This window comes from Scyliorhinus canicula, chromosome 3, assembly GCF_902713615.1.
Source record: "Scyliorhinus canicula chromosome 3, sScyCan1.1, whole genome shotgun sequence".
Taxonomy (NCBI): Eukaryota; Metazoa; Chordata; class Chondrichthyes; order Carcharhiniformes; family Scyliorhinidae; genus Scyliorhinus; species Scyliorhinus canicula.
Window position 1 is genome coordinate 253,312,224 of NC_052148.1, and position 25,862 is coordinate 253,338,085.

Genomic DNA, 25,862 nt, shown 5'->3' on the forward strand with positions numbered 1-25,862 from the left:
GGCACCTCCTGTCCACGTGGCATCAACTCCCCAGTGAGTCTGTGGAAGATTTCTGGCGTGCCCTGCACGCCCCGGATTGCCAGGCCGTTTTGGCCGTTGAACATTCCGAACTTGTAATTAGGGACGCTTTCGTTACGGGCATAGGGTCGGCGTACATCCGCCAGCGCCTCTTAGAAGGGAGTACCCTCGACCTCGCGGTGACCAAGAAACTCGCAATTTCACTGACAGTCGCCTCCCGTAATGTACAAGCGTACGCCCCCGACCGCACAGCTCCCCCCGCCTGGACTTCGTGGACCCCACCAGTGAACCCCACATCGTGGACCCCACCAGCGACCACCCCCAGCCAACGCCAAGCCTGCAGTGTGCGGCAGCCAACCAACCCCAGGTGACCCAAGTGCTGCTGCTGCGGACAGACAAAGCACCCCCGGCAGCGCTGCCCGGCACGGAGCGCACTCTGCAAGGCCTGTGGGAAGAAAGGACATTTCGCTGCTGTGTGCCAGGCCCGCTCGATCACCGCTGTAACCAGGCCCATTGTTCCTGCACCCCCCACGTGCGACCCATGGGCGCCACCATTTTCACCCCCGCAACCCACGTGCAGCCTGTGGGCACCGCCATCTTCCTCGCCTCAGACCACGTGCCGCCCGTGGGCGCCGCCATCTTGCTTGCCTCAGGACACATGCGGCCCGTGGGCGCCGCCATCTTCCTCCCATCAGGCCTCGTGCGGCCCATGGGCGCCGCCATCTTCCCCCCATCAGGCCTCGTGCATCCCGTGGGTGCCGCCATCTTCCCCACCTCAGGACCCCTGCTCGTCCGGCACCTCATTGGGCGGGCCACTCATCGCCTGCAACCGCCTTCCAACACCAGTTACAACTCGCCTCCATCACGATCGACCAGTCCTGCCGCACAACCTCGCAACCACGTCGACGACGGTAAAGGTCAATGAGCACAAGACATCATGCCTTCTTGACTCCGGAAGCACAGAGAGCTTCATCCATCCCAATACGGTAAAGCTCTGCTCCCTCGCGGTACATCCCATCACACAACGAATATACCTGGCCTCCGGATCCCACGGAGATCCGGGGGTACTGCACCGCCACCCTCACCATCCAGGGCATAGAGTTCAGCGACTTCTGGCTCTACATCCTCCCCAGCCTCTGCGCTGCCTTGCTACTCGGCCTGGACTGCCAGGGCAACCTCCAAAGTCTCACTCCGAAATTCAGCGGGCCCTGACCACCCCTTACTGTATGTGGTCTCACGACACTCAAGGTCAACCCGCCTTCTCTGTTTGCAAACCTCACCCCGGATTGCAAACCCTTTGCCACCAGGAGCAGACGGTACAGTGCTCAAGACAGGACCTTCATCAGGTCTGAGGTCCAGTGGCTGCTGCGGTAAGGCATATTCGAGGCCAGCAACAGCCCCTGGAGAGCCCAAGTGGTAGTTGTGAAAACTTGGGAGAAAAACAGGATGGTCGTTGACTACAGTCAGACCATCAATCGGTACACACAGCTTGACGCGTTCCCCCTCCCACGCATATCTGATATGGTCAATCAGATTGCGCAGTACCGGGTCTTCTCGACAGTGGACCTTAAATTTGCCTACAACCAGTTCCCCATCCGCAAGGCGGAACGCCCGTACACTGCGTTAGAAGCGGACGGCCGCCTTCACCACTTCCTTAGGGTTCCCTTCGGCTCACTAATGGGGTCTCGATCTTCCAACGGGAGATGGACTGAATGGTTGACCAGTACGACTGCGGGCCACCTTCCCGTACCTGGATAACATCACCATCTGGGGCCATGACTAGCAGGACCACGACGCTAACCTTTCCAATTTCTTCCACACTGCCAAACTCCTCAACCTAACGTACAACAAGGAGAAGTGCGTGTTCAGCACCAACCACTTAGCCATCCTCGGCTATGTGGTGCAAAATGGAGTTCTAGGGCCCGACCTGATCGCATGCACCCCCTCATGGAATTCCCCCTCCCCCACTGCCCCAAGGCCCTGAAACGATTCCTTGGGATCTTCTCATACTACGCACAGTGGGTCCCTAACTATGCGGATAAGGCCTGCCCACTCATTCACTCCGCCATTTTCCCCCTGACGGCCGAGGCTCACCAGGCCTTCAACCGTATCAAGGCCTAAATCGCCAAGGCCGCAATGCATGCGGTCAACGAGACGCCACCCTTCCAAGTCGAGAGCGATGCATCAGATTCTTTTCACGCACCCTTAATGCCTCCAAATTCCGGCACTCCTCAGTCGAGAAGGAGGCCCAGGCAATCGTAGAAGCTGTGCAGCATTGGAGGCATTACCTGGCCGGCAGGAGATACACTTTCCTCACTGACCAATGGTCGGTTGTCTTCATGTTCAATAACACACAGCAGGGCAAGATCAAAAATGATAAAATCTTGAGGTGGAGGATCGAGCTCTCCACCTATAATTACAAGATTTTGAATTGCTCCGGTAAGCTCAACAAGCTCCCCGATGCCCTATCCCGAGGTACAAGTGCCAGCGCACAAGTGGACCGACTCCGGGCCCTGCACTACGCTCTCTGTCACCCAGGGGTCACCCGGGTCCTTCACTTCATAAAGGCCCGCAATCTTTCCAATTCCATTGAGGAGGTCAGGGCTATCACCAGAGACTGCCAGGTCTGCGCAGAGTGCAAACCGCACTTCTACCGGCCAGACCACGTGCATCTAGTGAAGGCCTCCCGTGCTTTTGAACGCCTCAGCGTGGATTTCAAAGAGCCCCTCCCCTCCACGACTGAAACATGTACTTCCTTAACGTGGTGGACGAATACTCCAGATTTCCCTTCGCCATCCCATGCCCCGATATGACGTCTGCCACTGTCATCAAAGCACTCAACACCATATTCGCTCTGTACGGTTTCCCCGCCTACATCCACAGCGATGGGGGATCCTCATTTATGAGCGATGAGCTGCATCTGTACCTGCTCAACAGGGGCATTGCCTCGAGCAGGATGACCAGCTACAACCCCCGGGGAACGGGCAGGAGGAACGGGAGAATGGGACGGTCTGGAAGGCCATCCAGCTGGCCCTACGGGCCAAAGATCTCCCGGTCTCCCGCTGGCAGGAGGTACTCCCCAACGCCCTTCACTCCATCCGATCGCTACTTTGCACTGCGACTAATGCAACCCCCCATTAACGTCTCCTTGCCTTCCCCAGGAAGTCCACCTCCGGGGTTTCGCTTCCAACGTGACTGGCAGCTCCAGGACCCGTTCTCCTCCGCAAGCACGTGCGGCTCCACAAGGCGGTGGAGGTGGTTGTGAGGGTACAGCTACTCCATGCAAACCCGCAGTACGGCTACGTGGCGTACCCTGACGGCCGCCGAGACCAGCGCCGGCCCTAGGGTTGCTGGCGCCCCGGGCAAGCTGAACTTTGGCGCCCTTCGGAGGGGAGGGGGGGGCCGAGGGGGGGGGCGAGGGGGGGGCCGAGGAGGGGGCAGGGGCGGGGCCGAGGGGGGACGGGGGCGGGGTCGAGGGGGGGCCGAGGGTGGGGCCAGGGGGGGGCGGACGGAGGGGGGACGGCGGGGGGGGACGGCGGACGGAGGGGGGGCGGCGGACGGAGGGGGGGGGCGGAGGGAGCCGCCCTGGGGAGTGCAGCCACCGCGCATGCGCTGGTTGGCACCGGCCCAACTGCGCATGCGCGGGACCCGAGTCTCTGGCGCCCCCTAGCACATGGCGCCCCGGGCGACTGCCCGAGTTGCCGGTACCTTGGGCCGGCCCTGGCCGAGACACAGTCTCCCTCAGGGACCTGGCACCAGCTGGGTTCCCTCCCCACCGCCCCCCCCCCACCCCCCGTCCCAGTGCCACCCTTCCTCCCCCCAGCGCACCTCACCACAATCCCCACTCCAGGACGATCTGTCCTCTCCTTGGTTCCACCCGGGGATGAAGATGAGGTCTACACGCTCCCGGAGTCACCGGCGATCAAGCCGACGCCTGCGTCACCACCGGGACTGCGGCGCTCACAACGGAGCATCAAGGCACCCGGATCGGCTGAATTTGTGAACTTTCCCCAAAATGTTTCCCTTAAAATGCATGTAAATAGTTCTCCACGACCCCTGCTGGACTCTTTTTTAACAGGGGGTGAATGTGGTAGTCACCACTGTTGTATATATCACAAATGGGAGGTAATACGGTAAGGCTTCTGTACTACAGGTACGGGGGTAGATCCCTGCCTGCTGGCTCCGCCCACTAGGCGGAGTATAAATGTGTGTGCTCACCGAGCTGCAGCCATTTCGGCAGCATCTGCAGGAGGCTACACATTTCTGCGTAATAAAGCCTTGATTACTCTCTACTCTCATCTCGTCGCAATTGATAGTGCATCAAGCACTTAATGAGACTGGTGATGGGATCACACAAACCTGAACTGCTTGCGGGTCTCAGTTGTTTACTGCTGGTGAATGGTTAGCATTTCCACAGCCCCAGAGGAAGCAATGCCAGTTCTGGGAAGGACCAAAGATTGTCCAGCTCAGCCACCATTGCAAGGTTTTTGACATCCAAGAGAGGCAGCTGGGAGACTATCAGGAAAGGGGGGGGGGGGGGGGGGGGGGGGGGGGATGATGCGTAGTGGTTGCCAGCATCAGCTGGGAAGAGCATGACTAGTCTTCCAAGCTCTATAATAAAAAAATGTTATAAGTGCAAACCTACATTATAAAGCCAGTCTTCACTGAGGGTGATGATGGAGTCAAGCACTTGACAGTCAAATGCTGTGGTCCTCAAATCTCAAAGGGCAACTTGGAAGAAGTTTCCCAAATTGGTGGGTCAGTAAAAGCATGTGCCAATGTCCGTCTCTGTCTCTAGTGTTTCCTGGAAGAAGTTTCCAGATGCTGTAGCTTGAGAGGCACCACACCACATCAAACTTGGCTGACCAGGAGACTCTGCCATTTTATCACCTGCCATACGCATTTTGATAGGATTTACAGGTTGGTAATTAACCAGTTTGACCATATTTTGAATATGCCTCCTGTGGGCAATAAGTCGCAGAGTGTGACTTCAAGCCAGAACCTCTGGCTCATACCTAGGGACACTTACCACTTCATCACATCACTCTCCATCTTGAAATAATTTCAATAAATATTCTTGGTTGAAAAAATTACAGATTAGCAGTCACTACTCAATTTTGTTAAGGGGGCCACATATAAGCTTTACAGGCCTGCTAAGTCAGGACATAAGCTGGGACATCTAATTACCTTCTCCTACTGTTCCAAAATCAGTGTGGTTATTTTGGGAAGGTGGGTATGTGTGTTTCTCAACCCCTTTCAGCAGGTGGTCAATTGAAAGAAACAGCAGCAGACTTTCATGGGTTTAAAAATAGATTATTTAGTCGCAGACTCACCCAGAAAAAGTCCAAACATTTGAACGGAGAAACCCTGACGGGCGGCGAGAATCCCGCCCCACCGCTCCGACGCTGGCTGCCGTATTCTCCGGCGCCGGTTTTCAGGAGGGAGCGGGGATCACGCCGCGCCGGTCGGGGGCCATTGGCAGCGGCCTCCCCGGCAATTCTCCGGGCTTTGATGGGCCGAGCGGCCATCAGTTCCTGGCCAGCCCACCAGCGTGAAATGGACATGGTCCATCACTGGCTTGTAGGCCGACTACTGAAGTCCTCGGGGGCGCGGGGGGGGGGGGGGGGGGGGGGGGGGGGGGGGGGGGGGTGGGGGGGTCCTGACCCACGATCGGGACCCACCAATCTGCAGGCGGGCCTGTGCCGTGGGGGCACTCCTTCCTTCCGTGTTGGCCTCTGTAAGGCTCCGCGATGGCCAGCGTGGAGAAGAATCCCCCTGCACAAGCGCTGGAACTCGCCAGTCGGTCTGCGCATGTGTGGAACCACGCCAACCCCTCCGCGGCAGGCCTAGCCCCCGGAAATGCGGAGGATTCCGCAACTTCCAGTTGGCCTGACACCGGAGTGGTTCGCGCCATTCTTGGAGCCGGCGTCGGGCCATCCCGCCAATTGCGGGAGAATCCCGTCCTACATCACACACCACACATTCAAGAAAGAGACAATGAAAGAAGATAGTGCACTTCTACAAGTAGTAAATTAAAGGAATAGTTAACAGTTCACATATTTCACCTGTTGCTGTTGCAGAAGATCAGTCAGTGTTGATCTGGTACAGAGACTTTTTTCATTCTTGAATTGTAGTTTAGTTGCCGCCAAATAGCAGGATTATTGCAGGATTCTCAGCAGATCATCAAGCCGGTTCCTTGTGGCCTCCATATCAGGAGGTCCAATTTCTTTACCAATGGGCTTGGAGTTTTCGGATCAGGCTGTGAAACAGTTTAAAATACCTTATTGCCTCCTAACTCTTACTCCTCCTCTCCCGTTCCAAAGAAGAGCCATAGTGGACTTGGAACATCAACTCCGTTTCTCTCTCCACAGAAGATGCCAGACTCTGTGGTTTGAGTCAACTTCCAATAATGGTAGAGTGGGAATTCCACAGAGGGGTACTGTCTGGCTATGTCCATTCCAAGAGGGAGGTCCTCCAACCACAGTGATTCAAGTTGGACTTTCTGAAAGTTTGAGACAGTTTGTTGAATAAGTAAAAGTTATCTGACCTCATGGCAGCCATCTTAGCAGTTCATCAGTGTCCATTTTAAATAAAATATCGTTCCAGAAACTTGTACATGAACACAGAGTCCATATTTCAAGTCTTGAATAGGAAATGCCTCCACCAGGCAAGACAGATGCAATATTTGCAAATGCGAAAGAGCTAACGTCTCCTTCAAGTGTGGCCTTTGAACTCCGATAAAGGCTCCTCCTTTATCACCATGTTGGGTGGTGTTCTTTTGCCATGTAAGAGAGATGATTAGCTACTTAACTACTGGATGCTTAAATGTCTGCTCTAGACCTGTAAAACAGATTGGAATTCTCGACCAATGAATATATTAATTCCTTTCGGGTTAAAAAATACGAGCAGATTATTGTTCTGACACAGGCCATGAAGGAATCAGTATCTAAACTAAGGTATAAATTGCCAGATTATATAAATCGTAAATTTAGCAAGGAAGAGTGAAATATTAAATTTAGATTTAATTACAGGTTTATACAATTTCATGTCTGAGATCCCTTTACCAATAAATCTAAATATTAAAAAACAAGATTTTGGTTCCAGTATGACTTATTGTATTAAATGATTGATACATCATTACATGCCACAGATGAGAAAATAACAGCTATTGAGTTTTGCTTTCTGGACCACATGTGGTTTTTGTGACAGGTTTATTTGTACTGACTGCTGGGCCGACATGTTGGGTCAATTGTCACTTTTGTGCATATGAATGCGGACAAATAATAACACATCTCGAATGGGGTAAGTGCAAAGTTGGATTTACATTCATTGCAGCCTCATCTCGAGAAACAGGTTGGACCAGTTAGAATCAAAGATTTTTTCCCACTTCCTTCACAAGATTTATTCAGTTCACACCACATTTCACTTCAGCCTCAGGCAATAATCCCCGAGTGCACCCGCCCTCCTAATCCCCTCCATTCATTTTCTACCTGCTAACAAAATCGATTTTTAACTCTAATTAGAAGTTAGCCACTGATGCTCAATCAATGACTCCAGAAGCGAGATTGGATGACAATTGAAGGCTTTATTGGACTAGATGTTTTCCCCAGCAGCGTAGGTACAGAATGCAGCAGCTGGTGAGACACAGGCTCTTATACTCCGCCTTACTGGGCGGAACCAGCAGGCAGGCTTCACCAATGATCTTGCTGTCTCAGGTATCTCCCACATCAATGGTCTTACAGCCTCAACCTGGGTACTGTTGATGTACCCAGTAATACCCCTAATACCGACTACCATATTCACCCCCTGTTTAAAAAAAAAGAGTCCAGCGGGGGTGGTGGTCTCGCGTCATACAGTGGTAGAGGTTGAGGTTATGGTGGTACCTGGTATACATTAGTACAGAGTTTGCCTCGTTACATGTCGCAACTATTTACAGTATATATTTACATTCATGTGTCAAAATGAAGCAATTAGTCGATCGGGGGCCCTGGTCATCCTCTGCAATCGTCGCAGTTTCGGCGGTGATGCAGGTGCCGGCTCGGGCATCCGTAGCTCCGGGAGCATGGCTTCGACTTCTTCGGCAGCTTCATCACCCCTGGATGGGACCGGTGGGAGGACCGATCCACCTGGGAAGGGGGCGGCTGTGGAGTGTACCAGTGGGAGGGAGGGTGGGGTTGGTCGGGGGGTGTGGGTGGAGATCCACCGGGCGCCAGGTCCCGAAGGGAGACCGTATCCTGTCGGCCGTCGGGGTACGCCACGTAGGCGTATTGAGGGTTAGCATGAAGGAGGTGGACCCTATCGACCAGTGGGTCCGACTTGTGCGCCCGCACGTGTTTGCGGAGCAGGATGGGTCCAGCAGCTGCCAGCAAGGTTGGGAGCGATGTCCCGCAGGAGGACTTCCTAGGGAAGACAAGGAGACGTTCATGAGGTGTTTCGTTTGTCGTGGTACACAGCTGTGATCGGATGGAGTGGAGAGCATCAGGAAGGACTTCCTGCCAGCGGGAGACTGGGGGATTCCTGGACCATAGGGCCAGTAGGACGGTCTTCCAGACCGTTCTGTTCTCCCTCTCTACCTGTCCGTTTCCCCGGGGGTTGTAACTGGTCGTCCTGCTCGAGGCAATGCCCTTGCTGAGCAGGAATTGATGCAGTTCGTCGCTCATAAAGGAGGACCCCCTATCGCTGTGTATGTAGGCGAGGAAACCGAACTGTGTAAAGATACTGTGGAGGGCTTTTATGATGGTGGCTGCTGTCAGGGCAGGGGATGGTAAATGGGAATCGGAAGTACTCGTCAATCACGTTCAGGAAATACGTGTTGCGGTCAGTGGACGGGAGGGGCCCTTTGAAGTCCATGCTGAGGCGTTCAAAGGCGTTCAGGTGCGCTTTCTCTGGCCTGTAGAAGTGCGGCTTGCACTCCGTGCAGATTTGGCAGCTCCTGGTGGCGGTCCTGACCTCCTCGATGGAGTAGGTCAGGTTGCGGGTCTTGATGAAATGGAAGAATCGAGTGACCCCCGGGTGGCAGAGTTCCTCGTGGAGGGTGCGGAGTTGGTCCACTTGTGCATTGGCACATGTGCCACGGGATAGGGCATCAGGAGGCTCGTTTAGCTTCCCAGGACGATACAAGATCTCATAGTTGTAGGTGGAGAGCTCGATCCTCCACCGTAAGATCTTATCGTTCTTTATCTTGCCCCGCTGTGCATTATCGTACATGAAAGCAACCGACCGTTGGTCAGTGAGGAGAGTGAATATCCTGCCGGCCAGGTAATGCCTCCAGTGCTGCACAGCTTCTACTATGGCCTGGGCCTCCTTTTCAATGGAAGAATGCCGGATTTCTAAAGCGAGGATGGAGCGTGAGAAGAAGGCCACGGGCCTGCCCGCTTGGTTGAGGGTGGCCGCCAGAGCTACGTCGCTCTCGACTTGGAAAGGAAGGGATTCCTCGATTGCGTGCATCGTGGCCTTTGCAATCTCCACTTTGTTGCGGCTGAAGGCCTGGCGGGCCACTGCCGACAGGGGAAAGACCGTGGATTGAATTAGTGGGCGGGCCTTGTCCGCATAGTTGGGGACCGACTGGGCATAATATGAAAAAAATCCCAGGCAGCGTTTCAGGGCCTTGGAGCTGTGGGGAAGGGGAAACTCCATGAGGGGGCGCATGCGTTCGGGATCTGGGCCTATAACTCCATCAAGCACTACGTAGCCGAGGATGGCTAGACGGTCGGTGCTGAACACGCATTTGTCCTTGTTGTAGGTTAGGTTAAGGATTTTTGCGGTATGGAGGAATTTTTGGAGATTGGTGTCGTGGTCCTGCTGGTCGTGGCCGCAGATGATGACATTATCGAGGTACGGAAACGGTGGCCCGCAAACCGTACCAGTCAAACATTCGGTCCATCTCCCGTTGGAAGACCGAGACTCCATTTGTGACACCGAAGGGAGCCGTTAGGAAGTGGTAGAGCCGCCCGTCTGCTTCGAATGCAGTGTATTAAGGCGAATGGGGAGCTGGTGGTAGGCGGATTTGAGATCCACTGTGGACCAAATCAGATCTGCGGGGGAGAGGGTACACATCGAGCTGCATATACCTGCTGATGGTCTGACTATAATCGATGACCATCCTATGCTTCTCCCCGGTCTTTACAACCACTACTTGAGCTCTCCAGGGGCTGTTGCTAGCCTCGATAATACCTTCCTTCAGTAACCGCTGGACTTCCAACCTACTGAAGGTCCGGTCCTGGGCACGGTACCATCTGCTCCTGGTGGAGACGGGTTTGCAATCTGGAGTGATGTTCACAAAAAGGGAAGGCAGATCGACCTTGAGGGTCGCAAGGCTGCAGACAGTGGGGGGGGGGGGGGGCTGCAGACAGTGGGGGGGGGGGGGGGGGGGGGGGCAGGGGCACCGAATTTAAAAGTTAAACTCTGGAGGTTGCATTGGAAATCTAACCCAAGGAGCGTGGCAGCGCAGTGGTGAGGAAGGGTATAGAGCCGGAAATTTTTTAATTCCCTTCTCTGGACCGTGAGGTTTGCTACGCAGAACCCTTTGATCTCTACAGAGTGAGATCTGGAGGCCACGGAGATTCTTTGGTTAACTGGGTGGATGGGAAGAGAACAGCACCTTACCGTGTTGGGGTGTATGAAGCTCTCTGTGCTCCCAGAGTTGATCAGGCAGGATGTTTTGCGCCCGTTGATGAGCACGGTCACGGTCGAGATCATTCGGGGCCGAGACTGGTCCAGGGTCACCGAGGCGAGTCGTGGTTTGAGATTTTCCTCGGGTTGTGTGTGGTCATCCGAATCGGGGTCCTGAGACTCCAGCCAAGATGGCGGCGCCCACTGGTCGCACATGGCTGGGGGTGTGCAAGATGGCAGCGCCCACCCGTCGAACGTGTTCCCTGGGGAACAAGATGGCGGCGCCCGGGGCCCGCACGTGGCTCGGGAAAAGGAAGATGGCGGCGCCCGATGGCCGCACGTAGCTCGTGGAGGGAGTTGTGATGGTGGTCCCGGTTCCCCCCCGGAGACCGCGGCAACCGACCGGGCCTGGCATACCGCCACAAAATGGCCCTTTTTGCTGCACCCTTTGCAGGTGAAGGAGCGGGCCGGGCAGCGCTGCCGGGGGTGCTTGGCTTGCCCGCAAAAATAACAGCGGGGCCCCCTGGGGTTGCTTGGTAGCCACGCAGCACAAGCGTGTGGGGGGATGGGGGATGCACGGGGTCGGCCGTGGGGGGGGTTTCACGCTGCCCAAGGGTCTGCCGCGCGGTCGGTGACGTGCGCGCAGGCGTTCCGGGACGCCACATCCAGCGAGCTAGCAAGGGCCCGTGCCTCCTTGAGGCCTAGTGTCTCTTTCTCTAGCAACCGCTGGCGGATTTGGGAGGACAGCATACCTGCAACATTATTGGATCAAACATTCTGTGTGGTTTCTGGCTGAAACGTGCGGGCAGTCACAATTCCGACCTAGTACCAGGAGCGCACGATAGAATTCCTCCAGCGATTTCCCGGGGATTTGTCGCCTCGTCGCTAGTAGATGTCAGGCGTAGACCTGGTTTACTGGGTGAATATAATGTCCTTTCAACAGGGCAATCGCGGCCTCGAACTCGTCCGCATCCTCGATGAGGGTGTAGATCTCTGGGCTCACCCTCGAGTGGAGAACTTGCAGTTTCTGGTCTTCCGTGGGTGTAGTTGTGGCCGTCCTGATGTATCTGTTGAAGCACACCAGCAAGTGTTTGAAGGTTGCCGCTGAGTTTGCCGCGTGGGGGCTGAGTTGCAGACACTCCGGCTTGATTTGGAGCTCCATTCTTTAAAATCTAGTCCAATAAATTGATGCTCGATCAATGACTCCAGGAGCAAGATTGGATGACAATTGAAGGCTTTATTGGACTAGATGTTTCCCCCAGCAGCGCAGGTACAGAATGCAGCTGCTAGGGAGACACAGGCTCTTATACTCCGCCTTACTGGGCAGAATCAGCAGGCAGGCTTCACCAATGATCTTGCTGTCTCAGGTACCTCCCACACCAATGGTCTTACAGCATCAACCTGGGTACCGTAATACCCCTAATACCGACTACCACAGCCACAACTTAAAAGAAATGCAATTGTCAGCACAGCGCACAGAGCTGAGAACACAAAACAAAGTATGGGGCAAGCAAACCATTTTTTCAGGGCGGTCCCTTCGGGTGCATCTACCGGCCGCTTCCCGCTGGAATCAGAGTGGGATTTGGCTGGTAAATGCTGGGAGAAGCCTCCCTTGGGATTTCCAATGGCTGTTAACCATTGGAAATCTAACCAGAACTCAATTAACCGTGCTGAGGCGGATCCAACCGGCTCTCGGCATCTATCGGCCGCCCCAAGGAGACCCCAGCCGGGCCCCGATTAGTACTGTCCACACAAACGTGAACCAGATGGCACCTGGGGGACTCCAGGCCATTGGAAGCTCTTGGGTGGTCAGGGACATAGCAGGATGGCACCCTAGCTCCCCCTGGCACTGCCACCTGGTACAGCCAAGGTGCCTGTGTGGCACTGGCAGCAGCACAGCCAGGGTGCCAGGATGGTAATGCCTGGGTGCAAGGTGGCATCGGCAAGGGGCAGGGCTTCAGGGGGGCCATGCCCATGAAAGGAGGAATGGTGAGTTATGAAGGGTGGGGTGAAGAGCAGGTATGTAGGAGTCTCAGAAGGTTGGGGGTTGTGAAGTGTGGGGCTCCTGAAAGGGGAGGGCCTGAAAGGGGGTGTGGGGAGACCCGAAAAGGGGGACCCTCAGTGACACCATAGCGGGGTGTCCTCAATTGGAGGGGTGCTGCATAATACCCATATGTTTGGGGGCGGGGGGCGGGGGGGATGACACCGCCCGTGGGTAGTGGGTACCCTCAGGCTCACTTATCGATTGGGGCACCCTTTCACAATGGCGGCCTGATCTCTGAGGAGCCGGTTTGACACCAACGAGTTCAGCTCCCCAGTGATGAAAAAAATTCTAAGGGCTCGATTCAATGAATTGAGAACAAAGTCGCACAGCAAGCATGTTTAGTTGCATGTTTTCCGACACTCGAAACACATGGCTGAACAACGCGACTCGCGATGTGCACAGGGCCTCAGTTGGAATGTGCAGCCTCGGACCTGTTTTGTACATTGAGGAGCCGTCTGATCCCCATCTGTGGGGAGCAGAGTTTCACACCGCTTGCCCGTGGTCCAGAGGCGAAGGGAATGAATGCCAAATCCTCAGTTACCTCTGGAATCTACACATGTAGGGGCTGGTTTAGCGTTGGGGCAGGTTTAGATCACTGGGCTAATCGCTGGCTTTTAAAGCAGACCAAGCAGGCCAGCAGCACAGTTCGATTCCTGTACCAGCCTCCCCGGACAGGCGCCGGAATGTGGCGACTAGGGGCTTTTCACAGTAACTTCATTGAAGCCTACTCGTGACAATAAGCGATTTTCATTTTTCATGAAAGTGAGGCTAGCTGTCTCGCTCTATTATGCAGATTTGCCAAAAAGTGGGAAAGGATTTGCATCGCGACGTCTTGCAAGATCCCATTGGATTTCATAGCGCATTGCGAACAATGGCTATTATCAGCCGTACCGCACCGCGGTGAGCTGCTGTGGTAGTCACCACTGATGTACTATACTGTATATATATCGCATGCACCCCCTCATGGAACTCCCCCTCCCCACTGTTTCAATGCCCTCAAACGATGCCTGGGGTTCTTTTCTTATTACGCCCAGTGTGTCCCAAACTATGCGGACAAGGCCCGCCCACTCAACCAATCCACCGTTTTCCCACTGACGGCCGAGGCTCACCAGGCCTTCAACCGTATCAAGGCCGACATCGCCAAGGCCGCGATGCACGTGGTCGACGAGACGCTCCCCTTCCAAGTCGAGAGCGATGCATCAGACGTCGCGCTGGCCGCCACCCTCAACCAGGCAGGCAGGCCCGTGGCATTCTTTTCCCACACCCTCCATGCCTCCGAAATTCGGCACTCCTCCATCGAAAAGGAGGCCCAAGCCATCGTTGAAGCTGTGCGGCATTGGAGGCATTACCAGGCCGGCAGGAGTTTCACTCTCCTCACTGACCAACGGTCAGTTGCCTTCATGTTTAATAATACACAGCAGGGCAAGATCAAAAACAATCAAATCATGAGGTGGAAGATCGAGCTCTCCACAACTACGAGATTTTGTATCGCCCGGTAAGCTCAACGAGCCCCCCGATGCCCTATCCCGAGGTACATGTGCCAGCGCACAAGTGGACCGACTCCGGACCCTGCACGACAATCTTTGTCACCCAGGAGTCACCCATTTTGTCCACTTCATTAAGGCCCGCAATCTGCCCTACTCCATCAAGGAAGTCAGGGCTGTCACCAGAGACTGCCAGGTCTGCGCAGAGTGTAAATCGCTTTTCTACCGGCCAGACCATGCGCACCTGATGAAGGCCCCCCGCCCCTTTGAATGCCTCAGTGTGGACTTCAAAGGACCTCTCCCCTCCACCGACCGCAACACGTCCTTCCTCAGTGTGGTTGACGAATATTCCCGATTCCCCTTTGCCGTCCTATGACCTGATATGATGTCTGTCACCATCATCAAAGCCCTCAACACCATCTTCGCTCTGTTCGGTTTCCCCGCCTACGTCCACAGCGACCGGGGATCATCATTTATGAGCGATGAGCTGCGCCAGTTCCTGCTCAACTGGGGCATTGCCTCGAGCAGGATGACCAGCTACAATTCCAGGGGAAACGGGCCGGTGGAGCGGGAGAATGGGACGGTCTGGAGGGCCGTCTAGCTGGCCCTACAGTCCAGAAATCTCCTGGCCTCCCGCTGGCAGGAGGCCCTCCCCGATGCACTTCACTCCATTTGGTCGTTCCTGTGCACCGCGACTAACGAAACCACCCCTGAATGTCTCTTTGCCTTCCCCAGGAAGTCCACCTCCCAACTTGGCTGGCAGCTCCAGGGCCCATTCTCCTTCATAGACATGTGCGACTCCACAAGGCTGACCCGATGGTTGAGAGGGTACAGCTACTCCACGCCAACTCACAGCACGCTTACGTAGCGTACCCCGACGGCAGCCAAGACACAGTCTCCCTCAGGGACCTGGCACCAGTTGGTTCCACACACACCCCCCCGCCCCAGCGCCACCCTCCTGTCTCCCGGCGCACCCCACCGCAGCCCCCGCTCCAGGACAATCTGTCCTCCCCTTGCTCCCACCCGGGGATGAAGATGATTTTGACACGCTCAAGGAGTCACCAGAGAGCAAGCCGACGCCTGAGTCGCCACCAGCAGTGCGGCGCTCTCGATGACAGATCAAGGCACCGGACCGCCTCAATTTGTAATATTCTCTGTGATTTTAAAAGCAACTTGTCTGTATGTAGTTCTCCACCACCCCTGCTGGACTCATTTTTAACAGGGGGTGAATGTGCTAGTCACCACTGATGTATATACTGTATATATATTTGGGTTTTACGGTAAGGCCCCTGTACTACAGGTACGGGGGTAGATCCCTGCCTGCTGGCTCCACCCAGTAGGCGGAGTATAAATATGTGTGCCTCCATACAGCAGCCATTTCATCAGCTGCTGTAGGAGGCCACACATCTCCGTGTAATAAAGCCTTGATTACATTCTACTCTCGTCTCGTTGTAACTGATAGTGCAGCAGCTGCTTTACAAGTGCCCTGCACATGGGCTGCCGCCTTGAGACTCTGTTGACGCTGCTACCGTTGCCTCCTCCAGCATCTGGCCGCCAAGCCTGCCAGCAGCAGGAAAAGGGCAGTTTCCACAGGGTCCAAGATATTGTCCATACTGTTTAATATCTGAAAGGAATTGTAAGAGGTTGTGAGACAGACAACCAGTGGTGTCCCCTACCCCAGTACCCTCCAGTCCCCCCATTGTTCCCTCCTCTCCCACTCCCCACGCCCTGCCACAGCGGGAGCCCATGCTCACCGGACCCCACATCCTGTACCCCAGACACCTGCACATAACGTTACCTGGACCGGGTGGTGGGTCCCTTCCCGGTGCACACACCAGCCCCTGGGTGTTCAGATGTTGATCACTGCGTCTGTGGTGTTGCCTCCTGCAGTGTTCAGGTACAGTGTCCCAGCATCATGGTCTGATTGTGATGCAAGACAATAACCCCCACATTCTACATGGCACACGGGGATCCACCTTGGATGTGTGAAGCACTCAATTACTAAGGTTGCCAATTTCCAATTAATAATAGCTTTCAGCCACACAGCCAGGGGCTTCTGCGGCCAATGGGAGTTATGGGTGGTCGGTGGGGCAGGTGGGCAGGAGCTGGTGTTGCCACCGGAACAGGACCACATGAACCAGGGGTTGGCATGGTGGATCCGCGGGCGCTGAGACACCCACCTCCCGCACCCCAACCCCAACCCCAACCCCCCCAGCCCAGGCCATGGGCCGCCACCGCCCCTGCTTTGCACCCTCCCCCCACCACCAATGGCCGCCCACCCCGCCCAAGGCTGGCGACCTGGTGGCCCTCAGCTCTTTGCCTGGGAGCGAAGATGGCTACTCACCTCCTCAGATCCCCGCAGCAGCTCTCCCTCCAGCTTCACGTTTTTGTTTTTAAAAATAAATACTTATTTGCGCCTTTGTGAGGGAGGGGGGGCTGTTGATAGGGTGTTGCTCCCATTAATTGTATGGAGATTGGGTTTAAGTGGTGATTATTGGTTTTCTCGCCACACTGAATTGGGATCCTGATTTCGCCAATGGGAGCTGGACGGTTATATTGCAAACAGATCACGCCCAGGGTGGTTCTCAATTTTGGCCTCCCCCATGATCTAATGGTTTCGACGCACTCTTGCTTAAGCACAATGCGGCCATTACAGCGCGCCCTTGGAAACGTTTCCTTTAAATCGTGCCCTTTGTTTTTATTCAGTCATGGGTTATGGGCGTGGCTGGCAAGACCAGCTTTTATTGCCCATTCCTATTTGCCCTTGAACTGAGTGGCTTGATTGAGGGCCTTTAAGAGTCAATCACATCTCTGTGGGTCTGGAGTAATGTCTAGGCCAGGCCAGGTAATGATGGCAGATTTCCTTCCCTTCAGGACATTAGTGAACCAGGTGGGTCTTTGACAATGGTTTCACGGTCAGATTTGTTTTATTGAATTCAAATTTCACCATTTGTCACGATGGGATTAGAATCCGGGTCCCCAATGCATTATCCCGGTTCTCTGGATTACTAATCCAGTGACAATATCGGTACGCCACTGCTTTCCCATTACTCAACAAAATAATTCGCTGGTAATAATTTGAAATGATGTTAGATAGAACATGTCATTGCAATGAGTTCAGTCACTGAAAACTACAGTGGCATTTAAGCCAATGTTCTAACAGTAACTGAAATGTGTCAGAACTCAACAAATCCACATCATCAACATAAATCTTGGATTAAATATTTTCACCTCCTGATGAATGGAATACTGAGATCTTCACCACTCAGTATGTTGTCGCTGCCAATCCTCCAAGGCTTCACCATAACTGAGCTCACAGCTTTTTCTCTACTCACCCTGAATCTCTGAATCAATTGCACAGGATCCCGAATATAATCAAGGTTTGCAGTGATCAAATATTCTCTAGCGACACGGTTCAACGGAAACATTTCTAAGTGTCACTTTGGGAGCGTTTGGTGGGGTGTTTCTTGCTGGATGTGTCGCCATAATTGTGGCCCGAGTTCAACGGCACTTTGTGCCAAAACTGGACCACCACAAGGTAAAATTCCCATAATTTCACATTAACATACAGGCCTTTCAGTACATCAACTCTGCATCGATCCACTTAAGCCCTCACTTCCACCATAACCCCGTAACCCAATAACCCCTCCAAACCTTTTTGGTCACTAAGAGCAATTTATCATGGCCAATCCACCTAACCTGCACGTCTTTGGACTGCAGGAGGAAACCAGAGCACCCAGAGGAAACCCACGCAGACAGCGTGCAAACTTTGCACAGACAGTGACCTAGCAGGAATCGAACCTGGGACCCTGGCGCTGTGAAGCCACAGTGCTATCCCCTTGTGCTACCGCATTGCCCTAAAATTAGCCTGAAATTAAGAACCTTACTTGGAATGGTCGCATGGAAAATTGTCTGGCAGAAAAAGATTAATATCTCCCTAATGCAGATTACACTGGGTTGGGGGGTGGGGTAGGGTGCACGGGGGTGGTCAGCTTCACAAGTAGGCATGCAATGCATGAACGAGGAATGTTAACATTGAAAGTGGGCACCTGATATGAAATGAAAATCGCTTATTGTCACGAGTAGGCTTCAATGAAGTTACTGTGAAAAGCTCCTAGTCGCCACATTCCGGCACCTGTCCGGGGAGGCTGACACGGGAATCGATCCGTGCTGCTGGCCTGCTTGGTCTGCTTTAAAAGCCAGCAATTTAGCCCAGTGAGCTAAACCAGCCCCTATGGAAATCTTTAACAAAGAAATTGGGTAAAACTGTTGGGAGTCCTCAGTACTACAAATTATGTTCAAGCATCATATCAAGAAACAGCGGAGTGCCCCATTACAATAAATGCTATAGTCCCCAATGACATTTGAGCTGTGGTGCTGAAGCTATCTTGTAGAATGAGTCAGGCCTTGAGTCAAACTGTCCCAGTAAAGTTACAATACTTGACATCTAACCGACAAAGTGGGATTTTTCCCAGATATGTCCTGTCCCACAAAAAGCAGGCCAAATCCAATCCGGCCAATTGCTGCTCCATCAATCAACTCACAATCATCAGCAAAGTGATGGGTGGAGTCTTTGACAGTGTTACCAAGTGGCACTTATTCAGCAATAATCTGCTCACCGATGTTAGTTTGGTGATGGGAAGAACAGCACGGTAAAAAAAAGCACAGTAGCACGGGGATTAGCACTATTGCTTCACAGCACCAGGGTCCCAGGTTCGATGCCCGGCTTGGTCACTGTCTGTGCGGAGTCTGCGCGTTCTCCTCGTGTCTGCGTGGGTTTCCTACGGGTGCACCGGTTTCCTCCTACAAGTCCCAAAAGACGTGCTTGTTAGGCGAATTAAACATTCTGAACTCTCCCTCTGTGTACCCGAACGAGCGCCAGAATGTGGTGACTAGGGGTGTTTCACAGTAACTGCGTTGCAGTATTACTGTAAGCCTACTTGTGACAATAATAAAGATTATTATTATTATAACATCCCACAAAAATCCATCTTCAAAGAGTTCAAAAAAGTTTCAATAATTCAACCTTCAAAAGAAATGTTAGACGGCCAATTTACCCATTGGATTTCGACTGCAGCTATCTCTTGTTCCCTTACATTTATTACACTGATTACTTTGAAATACTTAACTGATTCCCTCTTCATGTTGGTTGTAGCCCTGGCCTTGGCAGTCACTTGCGGTAAAGAATTGTACAAATACTGAAGGCAGGACCACAGACAAGTAATATGTTCTATGAAATAGTCCTTGACAACAACAACCCAGCATGCACCAAACTGCCAATGACCAAATTTTCAAAACCTGTCTTTTGCCCACAGTTCAGACTTTATTGTTATCCTGGGATCACGCAGTTTAAAATGACAAAAACAATTGCTTCCCAATTGGAATAACATTCTTTTTTTTTTTTAATTTTTATTAAGGTTTTGAAAAAATTTTCATAAGAAATAGTAATAATCTTAACACAGCAAATTAGAGTGAACATTACCATAGTGCAGAAAGAGAATATACAACAGCAATTAACTAGACATTACCCAACGCGCCTCAGTCATCCCACACCCTCCTAACGGAGCACCCCCCCCCCCCCCCTCACCACCCCCCCCCCCCCCCCCCACCCCCATGGGTCGCTGCTGCTGCTGACGTTTTAATTTTCCCCGAGAAGTCAACGGACGGTATTGTGCTCAACAGCAGCAGCTCTGTACACTTGGCAAAGTTATTTACACACATATGTAGGCATCCGTTCGTGGTGTTGTCCCTTGTTTCTCCCGGACGGAGTTCGCTGCCATTGTCGTCTCGTGCTTCTGAGGCCCTCCCGTCTTCCCCGTTTTCTCTGTTCCTGTGGATGCCAAGTTTGTTAACATTTCCCTGTTTCCCCTCTCCCCCTCCCTAGTTCTCCTCTATTGTTCCCTGTCTCTTCCCTCTACTCCCCCCTCTCCCCCCTCTGCCCCCACCCCCCCTCCCTGTGGTTCGCCTTTCCTACCTCCTAGGTTTAGCTGTCCCTCCCCCCTCTGGAATAACATTCTTGTATGCCAGTGGATGTAACTGAGGGGGGGGGGGGGGGTTTACCAGGTTTACATAAAATTAATAACAGTTTCACGTTTGCCGGACAGACGGACAGACAGACAGACAGACCGATTTATGTTACACTGGCAAGTGTGTATTTTCCAAAATAATTAGTTTAAGATGGGCTTGGACAATAATATTTGAGCAACTAAGGCTGTATCGTTATCTTTGTTAAATACTGAGTCACATCTAGATGAATTAGACTGAAGTAGTGTTGAGGTGTTGAGTGATGATGACTTGAATTAAAAGTGAAACCTAAGGGTAAATTGAAGATGTATGGAAATGATTCTGGGAAAAACGATAACTTAACTGCAGTAGCTTTGCAATTCAGCCAATTGAATCATATTGATATGCCAACATTGTATAATTGCAAACTGTGACAAAAACAACTGGATGTGCCAAAAATATAGAATCAATCTATCTTCTGTAAATTAAACAGATAGATTACCATTGAAGGCACTGTTGACCAGTAGAAATTGCTGAATAACAACAGAAATGATTACATAAGAATATAATAATGGAAATCAGGAGGAAAACTCTCTGCTGGTTGGAGTGATACCTGGCACAAAGGAAGATGATTGTGCTGGTTGGAGGTCAATCATATCAGCACCAGGACATCACTGCAGGAGTTCCTCAGGGTAGCGTCCTAGGCCCAATCATCTTCAGCTGCTTCATCAATGACCTCCTATCCATCATAGGGTCAGAGGTGAGGGTGTTTGCGGATGACTGCACAATGTTCAGCACCATTCGCGACTCCTTAGATAATGAAGCAGTCCATGTCCAAATGCAGCAAGACCTTGACAATATTCATGCTTGGGCTGACAATTGGCAAGTTATATTTGCGCCAAACAAGTGCCAGACAATGGCCATCTCCTGCAAGAGAGGATCTAACCATCGCCCCTTGACATTCAATGGCATTACCCTCACTGAATCACAATCAACATTCTGAGGGTTACCATTGATCAGAAACTAAACTGGACTAGCCACATTAATACTGTGGCTACCAGGGCACATCAAAGGTTAGGAATCCTACGGTGAATAACTCACCTCCTGACCCCCCCCCCAAATCCTGTCCACCATCTACAAAGCATAAGTCTGGAGTGTAATGGAATACTCTCCACGCGCCTGGACGAGTGCAGATCCAACAACACTCAAGAAGCTGGACACCATCCAGGACAAATCAGCCCACTTGATTGCTCCCCCTTCCACAAACATTCAAACCTTCCACCACCGATGAACAGTGGCAGCCATGTGTCCATCTACAAGATGCACCGCTGTAAGTCATGAAGGTTCCTTAGACAACACCTTCCAAACCCACGACCTCTACCGTCTAGAAGGAAAAGAGCAGCAGATACCTGGGAACCCCACCAGCTGAAGGTTCCCCTCCAAATCACTCACACCACCCTGACTTGGAAATATATCGCCTTTCCTTCACTGTCGCTGGAACTACATCCTGGAACTCCCTCCCTAACAAAACATTGTGTGTACCTACACCTCAAGGACTGCAGTGGTTCAAGAAGGCAACTCATCACCACCTTCTGACGGGCAATTAGGGATGGGTAATAAATGCTGACCTAACCAGCGACACCCACGTCCTGTAAAAGAATTGTAAAAAATAGGAGTAGGTCAAATAGCTCGGCGACCCTGCTCTGCCATTCAATATCATCACAACCAATCTTCTGCTTCAACTCTACTTTCCCGCCAATTTGCGATACACCTCGATCCCTGATAGAAGGATTGTTTTCCTCGGAACAGCGAAGGTTGAGAGGGGGCCTAATAGAGACGTTTAAGATTATGCAGGGCATAGACAGGGTGGATAGGAAAGTACTTTTTCCATTAGTAGAAGGTTCAATAACCAGGGGAATAGATTTAAGGTAAGATATAGAGGGTTGAGAGAGGAGTTGAAGAGAAACATTTTCACCCAAAAGGTAGAGGGAGTCTGGAACTCACTGTCTGAAGAAGTGACATTTAAGAAGTGTTTAGATATTTACCCGCACTGTCATAACCTCCAGGGCTCTGAGTCAAGCGCTGGAAAATGGGATTAGTTGAGTCAGATCTTTGTTGACTGGCATAGGCACAATGAGCTTCCTTCTATTTTGTAAACGTCTGTGAATCTATGAAGATCAAAAATCTGTCTATTCCAGCCTTAAACATATTCAATGGTGGAGCATCCATAGCCGTCTGGGGCAGAGAATTCCAAAGATTCACAACCCTCTGAGTGAAGACATTTCTCCTCATCTCAGTCCTAAATGACCCCATAATCCATGTGCACCCCCATCCCTATTTTAGAGTACCCAGGCAGAGGCAACAACCTCTATCCTGCCAAGCATCTTCAGAATTTTGTCTGTTTCGTTGAGATTGCCTCTCATTCTCCTAACCTCCAGAGAATATAAACCCAATGTACTCAGCCTCTCAACATAGGCCTCTCTTCTCATTGTAGTGAAGCTTTGCTGTAGCACCTCCAATGCAATTAGATCCTTAAATATGGAGCCCAAAACTGTGCACAGTACTCTAGGTGTGATTTCATCAATCTCGATACATTTGTGGCAAGACCTCCTTATTCTTGTGCTCCAATCCCCTTTGCATTTCACATCAGCATCAACTTGAATACGTTACTCTTGGTCTCTTCTTCAAAGTCATTAAAATAGATTGTGAATACTTGAATCCATGCATGAAAAGTTATATGGAAATGAATGAACCCATTATCCCATTTCCCAACCTTGCATTCTCTAATGGCTTAGTCCTATTCTTAGTCTTCAAAGATCCAAATTCAGTTTCTGGCTGGAATGTTGATCTCAGCTGAGGATAAGAGAGTGATAAATATTGGCCTTATTGGTTCTGTGTTTAGAAGAGAGGACTTTTTCAGGGTTCATGCATCTGATCAGCACTAGCCTGTGAGCAGTGCTGGAGATGAAATGAAAGAGAAAATGCTGGAAAATCTCAGCAGGTCTGGCAGCATCTGTAGGGAGAGAAAAGAGCTAACGTTTCGAGACCGATGACTCTTTGTCAAAGATGGAGGTGAACTGTACGTATGTATTTGGACGCTGAGTGAGAATAGGATCCAGCTTGATTTAGTGTCTTACATGCAAACAACCTACTGACATTACCTGTCTTGTGTCAGACATGAGTCATGGTTACCTAGGCAAGGTATTGTGGGCACTGTGAAATATACCCTGACGTAGAGTCAGGGCAGATGTTTTGGATAATCCCCATGATCCGTGGACTCTTCGCAGTGTTCTTGGTTACTGGTAGGCATGACCGATCTTTCCTTCGAGACTATCATCATTCTCTGCTACCTGCTTTAAACTAGTTTAGCAGCAGTACATCTAAAAGGGTTACAGAGTAGGTATGTTGCACCTGAACTCAGTGTCTCCAAAGAGAGAGAGAGTCCAGCACACGACTAACTAATATCAGTCATACGTTATCATCGACATAACTCCATACCCAGTCTATTCACCCATTATAGTAAACAGAAAAGCTGGGGAAAGTTAGAATATATAGATCATGTAGTTCAGTGAGAAGCAAATAGCAAGCTCCAGAAATTGCACATTCTTCACCAAATCTTTATGATCCGAAGCATTTCCTGTCTTAAGTGAAAATTAGCTGTGAAAGTAGAAACTTAATCAGGTGAATTGTGTGTATGTATTTGGACACTGAGTGAGAAACACAGAAAAATAAAAATAGGATTTAAAATCATGTTAAAAGAAACTAGCTCTCCACATTTCCAAATAAATAATAGGCAAAGCATAAGGCAAGTATGATCATTATCTATTCCTATTTGTATTTTCAGTTAGACATCGAAAAATAATTTGGCTCAAGGTGCTGCACGTTAGCCCATTCCAGAAGATTCCACTGGCATCTACACTGATGATCTGGGTAGGCTGTGGTTCCACATCTGGGCCCAAGATCAGGTTCCCAACACCCATTGGAAAATTCAGCCCCATCTGTCCATCTGACCAGTCTGTCTCTGACCTCCTGATGTCTGTCACTATCTTCCCCACCGTATACTAAGGGCGCATTCTAACCGAATTGCAACAAAGTCCCGTGTTGAGCGTGTGTAGCCGGGTTTCCTGGCACTCGCAGCATCGAGAAAGACCACGCTATCAAACGGAACTTTATTGCAACCCGGGGCCTTAGCGGGTAAGATACCCAGCCGCGTCTGCACTTAGTCCATTTCCTGCACGGAGGAGCTCTGCTCGTCAGAATTCCTCAGAGCAGGAGGCCCGACCTCTTGACCCCCAACCCCGGCCTGAAGTGACCCCCTGGACCCCCCAATCCATGAATAAGGGGACCCATGCCCTCCATGCACCCCACCTGACATGGGCGTGGCACCCCTGGGCCCAACCCCCAGCATGGGCACAATACCAGCCCAGCACCAATGCAGCATCACTGCAAGCCTGGCAGTGCCACTGTGGGCACATTGGCAGTGCCAGGCTAGCTCCCAGGTGGCAATGCAGGGTGCCAGGCTTGTACTGCCAGGGTGCTTGAATGGCACCAGCAGTGTCAGGGTGCCGCCTGCCCAGAGGGCAACTACCTGGGGGCCTCCACTCCCCTGGCAGACCCCCCCCCCCAAAGTGCCGTTCCATATGGGCGCCGTTTGTTGGAACGAGTACTGAACGGCGCTGGCCTAAGGTTTTGGAGGTGAAGGGGGTTAGAACCCAATGCCTCGGGTAGATCAGGTGAGCTGCATATTAGAGTGAGACTAGCTACCCGCTCTAACATGCAGATTTGCCACAATGGGTGGGATTCAGGTCAAAACATTTCGCAAGACCCCATTAGACCACGCAAGACATGGCAAGATTCTGGAAGGGGCCTTTCCTGGCATCTTCGGCTGATGGGGGCATGGCGCGGGCGGTGGATCGCGCCCAGCATTTCTAAATTTGCGTCAGTTGCGAACTTTGAATTTATGCCCTTTATACAGAAGTCCGGTTTCTCTCTAAAGGTTCCACAGCACGGACATCAGGAGCTCAGAGCAGAAGTTTGCAATCTTCCTCTATTATCAAAGCTTGGAATTCTGCATGGATTTATCACAAGCAGCACATCTTAGGACAGCTTCTGGGCTTTTGTCCAGCAATTGCGAGTGGGAGATCCATCACTGAGAATGTTGACTTTCACAACAAGGTGTACCCAGCCTATTCTTTCTCTCCATCCAGAAAGTGTGTTGATGGCTGATTGCTCTTTTGCCATGATGGGAACACAGGATATAGGAGTAGGTCATTTAACTCCTCCAGCCTGTTCTACCACTCAGTGACACGATGGCTGATTCGCGATCTATGTTCCTGGGAACTATTCATTATTGATTGGGCTTTTTTTCTTCTGCTAGCCTGGAGCGCTTATTCCAATTGATGACAATTCCGCTGGCCAGTGTTGCTACTGTTTCCATGGTGCTGAAGTCAGAGGTTCTTTAATCATGGTCTGCACCATTCTAGTATACAGTAACCCAAATTGTAAGGTGCTTCAAAAGATCAGAAAATACTTGCCACTCTGTTTTCTGCTTTACCATTTTATCAACAGACACACAAAAAGGCAGACTATTCAGCATGAGAATATAAGCATTGCGATTGCATTCCCTACTGTGACAATCTACGAGTAATTTTTATTTATCAATCAAAAATGTAATTAGCCTCAACTGAATTCCCAAATAGCCA

General features: G+C 51.7%; 1 protein-coding gene across 2 annotated transcripts in view; it reads right to left on the reverse strand.

The window, feature by feature from the left end:
- Positions 1-25,862, reverse strand: part of LOC119963440 (serine/threonine-protein kinase 32B-like) — a 411,699-nt gene that overhangs the window by 269,390 nt on the left and 116,447 nt on the right. Inside the window, exon 1 of one of the 2 annotated variants that reach the window (XM_038792577.1) lies at positions 6,084-6,531. The exons of the other annotated variant lie outside the window; for it this stretch is intronic. The gene's annotated coding sequence lies outside the window, so the exon portion shown is untranslated. Of the gene's footprint in view, positions 1-6,083; positions 6,532-25,862 lie in introns of those variants that run through there. 2 annotated transcript variants of the gene reach the window in all.